Raw genomic sequence first — 9,233 nt, 5'->3', positions numbered from 1 at the left:
AAGTTTAATCAGGGGTTGTCTTATGTTAAATGATAAGGCTTATCATTTGAATCGTTTGTAGGTGGAACATCTGCATCTAGAGATCAAAAATCATTAGATCATTCAAGATCCCATTTGCATTAGATACCTTTGTTGTTTTGGAAATCTTTGCATCATGATTTTAGTATGGGAAATAATTTCTAATGGATTCCTAAGGGTTGTGGGGACCTTTGCATCAGGATTTTTTTGGGTACCATTTACATTGGGATCAAGAGTGGGGTTGGTTACCTTGTGATCTATCTATGGAGATATTTGCATAAGGCTTGGTGTGGCAGAACATTTGTATTGGGGTTAGGCTCAAGGATAGCTTAGTCTCTTGAGTGAATGAACAATTATGAGGGCATTATCCTAGTTAGTGGGTTGCAGTAGAAAGCATTTGACTTTTGAATTGTTGGAGGAGATAAGGAAAGGGAAGGCAAGGCAAAGAGGATTGAAAAATAGATGTGGTTCATTTGATGGAAAAGAAGTCTGCCTATATCCCCCAAAAAATTAGGGAGGGAGGAAAGGACTCCATTCATATATTTGTACTTGGGGGAAACAAACCATATATATATATATATGGGGCAAGGGGTTGGGGTACCGGGGCTTTCAGTGCAACAATGGAATAAAGAAAGAGTATTCACTATATAAGTTATTATAGAGTCAACATAATAAGCTATTGTTGGGTCTTGATTTCGAAGAGGGCAAAGGGAATTTATGACTATTACTCGCTTTGGAATGGACTATGACTATCGATTTGGTTCTTTATCTAGATCTTCACTACTTGGACCTATAACTATTGCTATTTCTTGATGGGTTCTCTTGTGCTTGCTTATGAGCTTATTGGTTAAGGCTTGGTTGTCCAATTTGACCATACACAAATCTTCAAGATCCTCAACAATTTTGGGTACGTTGGCCCCTAAATTCAAAACCAGAGTGCACTTGGTGAATTTTAATACCTCGTGGTAGTTTTCATAAACCATTTATTTCACCTCCCTAAATTGTTTTCAAGCCTTTGGCAGAAATCAAGTACCAAGTGTGCACCAACAAAGGCCTCTTCATGATTGTCCTTGATGTCCATATTAACCACATGCACACTTCTCATTAAAATTGATTCCCTATTTTGAAGGGGTTTAAGCACCATGTCAATACCCTCCCAAGAGTGAACACGCCATCAAATGGACCATCAACAATATTTTATTGCCACGTTGTGGTGTCATAATCATATTCATATTTCATTTTAGCAACTGGAGAAGACCATTTCTTTTATATGATTGAGGATGTTTAAGTGTTAGATCATAAAACATTGTGTGTAAGGAGTGCCAAAGTCATATACATTTGGCTCCTTGATTGATGGACCAACAAATTTCACATGAGCTCTTATCTCATAAGAAGGATGGAAAACCTCGGCTCAAACTAAGTATTGACTAAGAGTTAAATCACTCCATTCGTGTTTATGTGTCAGTGGGAAATTTCTTCCCTAACAGAGTATTGAATCTGAGTTACATTTGCTAAATTGGGCATGCAAATTCTCCACGCAAAGATGACATAAGGAAAATGTGGTAATCCAACAAGTAGTTGTTACCCATTCAACAATATTCTTCTCTAACTGTAATTATTTCTCATAAGCACGCGACTACAAATGGTGGTGATGGTTGCTATATATATATATATATATGTTTATGTGACCCTACCTTGATTTTGAGTTAATAGTGATGATCGCTACACTGATATCAATTTCAATGTCCTTGCCTTACTCTTCAATTTGATACTATTTTTTTCTTTTCTTTTTTTGTTTGCTAGGTTGTGTGAGTCCTAAGATGATTGGCACGCTTAACTTGTGGCTTGAGTAGCCGCAATCGAGGGGCATCTTAGTTGTCAAAATCACCCGAGGATGGCACCCAACTTGGGTGGCCACACCAGCCTTTACAATCACTGAATTTTTGCCCACAAAGTTTCAAACCAGTGACCTTTACACCACAAAGTGCCATAACAAAACACCTTGTTATTGTCTACACCCCATGGACAATTACTTTTCTTTTCTTTATTTTTTATTTTTGTTGACTTAACCCGCAGAGATTTAAACCTTGAATTTCATAATATATATAATACTTCATATTACGACAATAACTAATTAAACTACTTCATAAATTTCTTTTCTTTTTCCTTCCTATTTATTTTACTTGAACCTTAACTTTTATAATATATATAATACTTGACTTTTATAATATATATAATACTTCTGAAAATAACTAATTAAACCACCCCATAAATTTATTTTCTTCATATGTTTCTCCTAATGTGCTTATACTTGACTTATGCTGGTATAAGCATAATTTTTGGCGGGAGATTTTTTCTCACTTTTTCCATGCATCTTACTGTCACTAATGTGCTTATACTTGACTTGTCAAAATTGACAGCAATAATGAATAGTACAAATTGGAATGGTTTATAGTCAATTCATTCAGGGTTCCAATCTGATTATTTATTATTTTTTCAAAAAGTTTGTGTCGTGGATAACGTTGGAGTACACAAATCCGGTAACTTAGGCCTGGAATTTGACCAACTTTTTTAATTCTCAAACGTAATTAATGGCATAATTTATTTTTTGAAACATATAAAGTGAACGAGTAGTTTTTTCCAAAAAGTCCCCTTAAAACTACTTTTAAAGGGAATGGTAAAAAAAAATTCAAAACGTAATTTTGACATAAGTATCCACGCTGCAGGTCATAATTTTTATTAGTTTAAATTCTAAAGTAGTTTAGAGAGGGAGTATAAGAAAATAAATTTAAAATTCCAAGTTTGTCTAGTAGTAAAGTTAAAAAAAAATTAGGTTTATTATTTTTAAATAATAAATTTTAAATATTTATTTATAAAATAATAAATTTTCAATTTCAAAACTTGTTGAAATTATAACCATTTTAAAAATAAAATATTGTATTTATAATTTTTGGCACAAGAAATGAATTTTTTATTCTTTTTCTTTTTTTAAGTCCACAATTTTCTATTAAATAAGGAAAATGATATATCGTGAGGAGGACTTTTTCTACAAACCAAAAAAGACCTCACTATGACCAGATTTGTTGGCCAATAAACACATACAAAACATCTCAGAAAAAAGCAGGGAAAACAGGGTCTCATTCCATCTACTGCCCACGATGCACAAAATCTATCAAAAAAATATACAAAGTCGATTTACATCTTCATATTTGAATAGGATTAGAGGCAATTGCCTCTGTAGCTCTGTCATTAGCATTTGGACAAAAAGCCTCATGGATGTGAGATTCCAAGTGAGCCATGCGAGTCTCAAAATTATCCATGTGATCGTGAAGCTGTTATTGGTTTCGTCGAAGGGTGGCTTGGCGATCAAGGATGCGTCTCTAGTTGTGAAAGATATCAACAAGAAAGCCAACCAGGTCTGCATGGTCCTCATTCTGTGCTTGGGCCAACCGGTTAGCCAAATGCTAAAGGAGGTGGATTTGGGCCTCTATGGTTCCAAAAGGAGCTGGCAGAACGACTCGCCCATGCGAGTCTCTGAGGGGAGCTTCCAACTCCTTATCTTCATCGTGAATTCCTCGACCTCGATTCCCTCCTCCCCACCTGGGGCGCCCTCTCTGACGTTGCATGATGGGAGAGCCAAAAACTACACGCAACCCTTCCCAATCTTCCTCCCTTACAGATATGCAGGGACACTTCCTACCTGCCACCAAAAGGCCCCACGGTTTATTGACCTGGTTACCACTGTATGGAGGCTCGTGGGGACGGGGAACAAAAGTTTCTCCCTTTTGAACTAAAATACACCACCTCTGCAAGAACGACTCTATAACTACACTATCAAACCTTAAAATTCTTTCATCTAGAAGCGGTCCCACGACCCAGGGAGCCAGGGAATCAAACCTCCAATGTTGCTGCGAACAAAGGGACAATCCACCCAAGACTCCAAAGACAACATGAATGAGCATAGAAATGATAACGGTCACCTGTGATAGCCAGCATAGTGGAAGGTCACTCCAATATGAAGCCGACACCGCAAGTGATTCCAAGCGAACTTACCATGGGTGAAGGCAAGCCGCACACCTGAATTCCCTCACCAACCCACTCCTTGTTTATTTCTTTCCAGAATCCCACACAATAGTAACTTGTTGAAGCCTTATGCTTCTCTCAGTGTTGCATTTAGCGAGGTCTGAAAACCAACATTGTCCTCTTAGGAAGAAAGTGGAGAAAGAGCTAAACATTCTTGCCTCCGCGTGAATTTCAGTATCCCAAAATGCCAAATTTGTTGGGTATGTGTTACATTCTTTCCATGACTAGAAATAGGCATTGTATGTTGCATCTGACACGCAGGGGGGAGGTAGCCCCCCTGCATGGGGTTAAGGGCAATGCCCCCAGATTTATTTTTTTATGCGGACCCAATAATAGTTGCGCAGACCCAAGGATGGGGGGCAGACCCAAAGATGGTGGGCTAACCTACCCATGGTTTTGTGAATGGGTTTTGCACATGGTTTTGGGCATGATGGTTTTCTGCCCATGGTATTTTGTAGATACGATAAGGGAACTACAGTTATGTTCTAATATAGGGTTAATGGATTGGGGTTTATGAATGCTTCCACATGGATATATATGTGTTGTAACATTGAAAGAAATATAATGAAAAATAAATTTGGTAGTTCTGGTTTTGGGATCTAGGGAAAAATATCTGTGTATATTTGTTTTATGTTCTCACCATTGTTTATTTTTCTCTTTGAAAAAATCATTTACAGGTAATTTTGTACAAGGTTAAAACCTATAAAATTCATTGTCGTGATCACCACCTTGGCAACCTCTTCCCCTAACTCACTCATTTACTCACCTCGTTCATTCTAAAACCATGTGTGTGGTGATTAATTCCCTTTGTCCTTCTTTGAGCCTCGGTAATCACCCCAACGAGGAATTCTCTATTCTTCTTTGTTTATTACATATTTTGATATAATAATTCTACTTACTTAAATTTATAATTTAGAAAATTTAATATTTTATAATTATTAAAAAAATCCCTGGAGTAGTTCGAAGATTTGGGATTCATAGTGAATCTTGGTTAAGAAATAGTATGATTCTTGAGTTATCATAAGGGCCATGAGAGTTTTTCGGGCCGAGAGGCGCTCTACAACCTAGTATGGGGTAGATATCACGTAAAAATGTAAATATGTAAACGCAAATGCAAATGTAAACGTAAAGCCCAGTATGGAGGTAGATCTCACGTAAAAACATAAACATGCAAACATAAACATAAATTTAAATGTATGGGGTAGATCTCACGTAAAAACGTAAACATGTAAATGTAAACATAATGTAATGTGTAAAATTTAATCTAATTAATCTAATGGCGAGGTCTCTCCCTAACTAACGATATCTCTCCCTAACTATATAAATTTATCACAAAAACAAAGTGTCAAATTGACCGTGCGAAGTTTGAAATAATATTTGAGAGAAAGGATTTTGGGAGTTGTGGGAAGTGAGAAATAATATTTGTGGGAAAGGATTTTGGTGTCAGACAGAACTGTGATTGATTCTAGGTTTGATTTTGATTACTCTTCCTTTGTGCATTTTATGTTTTTTCTACGTTTTTTTTTCACATTTTCACCTTTGTTAAAATTGGTGTTTTTTCTTTGTCATATGGAATTAAGTTGGTAACACATTTGCTAGGTGAAAGGGAATTCATTACCAGTGAGTTTTCTTGAATAATAGTAAAAATAGGAATTCATTACAAATCTGTTTTTCATGAAAAAACTAGCTTTTCTAATTGGATAGACCTAATTAAGCAATTGAGATTAATCTACATGAATGTAAAGATTTAAATATAGGAATTCATTACAAATGTGTTTTTTCATGAAAAACTAGCTTTTCTAATTGGATAGACCTAATTAAGCAATTAAGATTAATCTACATGAATGTAAAGATTTAAAAAGGAAGAAGAAAATTTCACTAGATGACTTTTCAAATAGTTGAAAAAGATGTAGATGATTTTCTCTACTTGTCTTAAAAACATTAAAAGTTACAATTTATTATTATAATAAATTGTAACCCTTAATGTTTTTAAGTAATGGAGGTAGATTTTATCAAGTATTAATTGATAAGTTGGAATAGACTTAATTGAGAAATTAAGATTAATTAATCAATGGATTAAGTTATAATCTTAATGAGTTGCAAACCAGAGTTGTTAATATAATATAATCTATAAGATTTTATGACGTATTAATCTGAGCAACTAGATCTATTAATCATTGATGATAAGGGAATTAATTATAGATCCATCAAATCCCACATTACCATAATTTTGAAATATGTTAATTTTAATATATTTTGTAATAGTTTTGTAATATATTTGTAATATGCATTTATTTTGGTGTCTTATTTGTAATATAATATAGTTTTGTAATATGTTAATTTTAATATACATGGTAATATATTTTGTAATAGTTTTGTAATATATATGGGAGGGAAGAACAAAGAGATAGAGTGATAGAGGTGGAGAGATAGGGGGAGTGAGAAGGGAGAGATGGAGATAAATTGGAGTAGAGGGGAGGGGATGAATTAAGAGAGAGAGAGGGAGAGAAGTGAGATAGGTAGGGAAGGGTAAGAGAAGGAGAGGGAGACATAAAGATGGAGGTGGGAGAGGGAGAAGGAGAGAGGGAGGGAGATAGTGAGAGGATTGGAGGGGAGAAAGAGAGAAAGAGAGAGAGATAAAGATGGGGAAGAGAGAGGAAGGTAAGAGAGAAAGGAAGATAGAAGACTTGCGAGAGAGGAGGATAGAGGGAGGGATAGAGATATGGAGTTGGAGGGGGAGAGTGGGAGGGAAGAAGAAAGACATAGAGAGTGAGAAGTGGAGAGAGAGAGGGAGTGACAAGGGAGGGATGGAGAGAGAGAGTGTGTATGTTTAGGGGTGAGATAAAGACACAAAGAAGGAGAGATAGAGATAATGCGAGGAGAAGGAGAGAGAAGGAGAGTGGGAGGGATATAGTAACATAGTTGGAGAGAGAGAGATATATATAGGATTGGAGGGAAGAGAGAGAGAGAGAGAGAGAGGGAGAGAGAGGAAGAATGAGAGACAAGACTTAAGAAAGAGAATGAGATTGATGGGGGAAGAGAGAGGATTGAGAGAGAGAGAGAGAGAGTCATGTGGGAAGAGAGAGGGAGCTAGGAGAGAAAGGGAGAGATTGGAAGTACAAGAGGGAATACTTGAGAGAGAGGAGGAGAGAGGGAGGGATACATGAGGAGAGACGTAGGGATAGGTATATGGAGTTAAAGGGGGGGAGGGAGAGAAGAAGAAATACATAGAGAGTGATAAGTGGAGAGAGAGGGGGAGTGACAAGGGATAGGTGGAGAGAGAGTGTGCGTGTTTGGGGGTGATGTATAGAGACAAAGAAGGAGAGATGGAGAGAATGGGGGAGAGAAGGAGAGAGGAATGGAAATAGTAAAGAGTTGGAGGGTGAAGAGAGAGAGAGGGAGAGAGAGAGGATGCGAGAGAGTGGAGAGAGCGAGGGAAGGAGAGATGGAGTTTGAGAGGGAGAGATAGGGAGGTAAGAATAAAGAAATAGAGAGAGAAAGGTGGAGAGAGAGAGGGGGAGTGATAATGAAGATGGAGAAAGAGGGAGAGAGGGAGAGAGGACAGTAGGAGGGAATAGAGATAGAAGAGGGGGAGATGGAGAGAAGGGGAAGAGAGAGAGAGGGGGGGGGAGGAGGAGGGAGGGATAGATAGATAAATTGGAGAAAGAGAGTGTATGTTTTAGGGCTGATATAGAGAGACAAAGGTAGATAGAGATATAGATGGAAATTGAAGAGAAGGAAGAAGAGAGAGATCGAGAGAGGGAGGGAGGGACAGAGAGATTGATGGATATGGAGTGAGAGAGCATGTGTGTTTTGGGGGTTGAGATAGAGAGACAAAGAAGGAGAGATGGAGGGAGATATAGATATAGATGGAGGGGGAAGAGAGGGAAGAATATTTCTTACACTAGATGCATTGATTTCAGTGTATATGGTGATTTCTAATCCTATTTGATTGCTTGCACTAGATGCATTGATTTTAGTGTAGATGTTGATTCCTAATTATATTTGATTGCTTTCACAATATGCATTTATTTCAATTTAGATCATTTCTATTCCTATTTGATTTCTTGCACAAAATGCATTGATTTAATTGTAGATGGTTATTTCTAATCCTATTTGATTGTTTGTACTAGATGCATTGATTTCAATGTAGATGCCAATTTCTACTAATATTTGATTGCTTGCATTAGATGCATTGATTTCAATGTAGATGATTTCTAATCCTATTTGATTGCTTGCACTAAATGCATTGATTTCAGTGTAGATGGTCATTTCTAATCCTATTTTATTACTTGCACTAAATGCAGTGATTTCAGTGTACATGTTGGTTTATAATCATATTTTCTTACTTGCACTAGATGCATTGATTTCAGTGTAGATGTTGGTTTATAATCCTATTTGCTTGCTTGCACTAGACACGTTCATTTGAGTGTGGATGTTGATTTCTAGTCTTATTTGTTTGCTTGCATTAGATGCATCAATTTCAATGTAGATGTTGATTTCTGATTTAATGTAACTGGATGTATGATGGTATTTTAAAGCGATTGGATTAACATTGTGCATTGATTTCAATGTAAGCACAAAAATTATTGACAATGTATATTGATTTTTGTGTTATAATAATTCAACCTATTAATATTGGAGAGAAAGAGAGACAAGGTATGATGTTTACTACAATAGCTCGAGCTAAAGATTTAAATGGTTTACAATTTAACTTGTTCTTTTCATATAATCGATATGAAAATATGACAATCAATATGAAAAGATGACAAAAGTAACAAGGGTGACAATAAGAATAGTAGAAGAAAATAGTTTGAGATTAATCAAGGGTGACAATAAGAATAGTAGAAGAAAATAGTTTGAGATTAATCATAATGAGGACTATTTGTAATTGACTATATTCTTATTATTCACATTTTCTATCATTCAACACTATTACATTGTCACTTTACATTCAAAATTTGTATTTCATCATTTTTCATCATTAAAGTTATTAACAATATTTATATCTGAACAAACTGATGTAACTATGCATATTTTAAAATTAAAAATGCAGATTAATATTTAACATATTTAAAATGATTCTATTAATATTATTAGATGAATTTACATATTATTGATAAAATTAATCA

The sequence above is a fragment of the Pinus tabuliformis genome, chromosome 3_1, assembly GCF_031772625.1.
Source record: "Pinus tabuliformis cultivar Carrire ecotype Pingquan chromosome 3_1, CPIR1, whole genome shotgun sequence".
Classification (NCBI taxonomy): Eukaryota; Viridiplantae; Streptophyta; class Pinopsida; order Pinales; family Pinaceae; genus Pinus; species Pinus tabuliformis.
Note: the sequence above shows the minus strand (reverse complement) of the source record.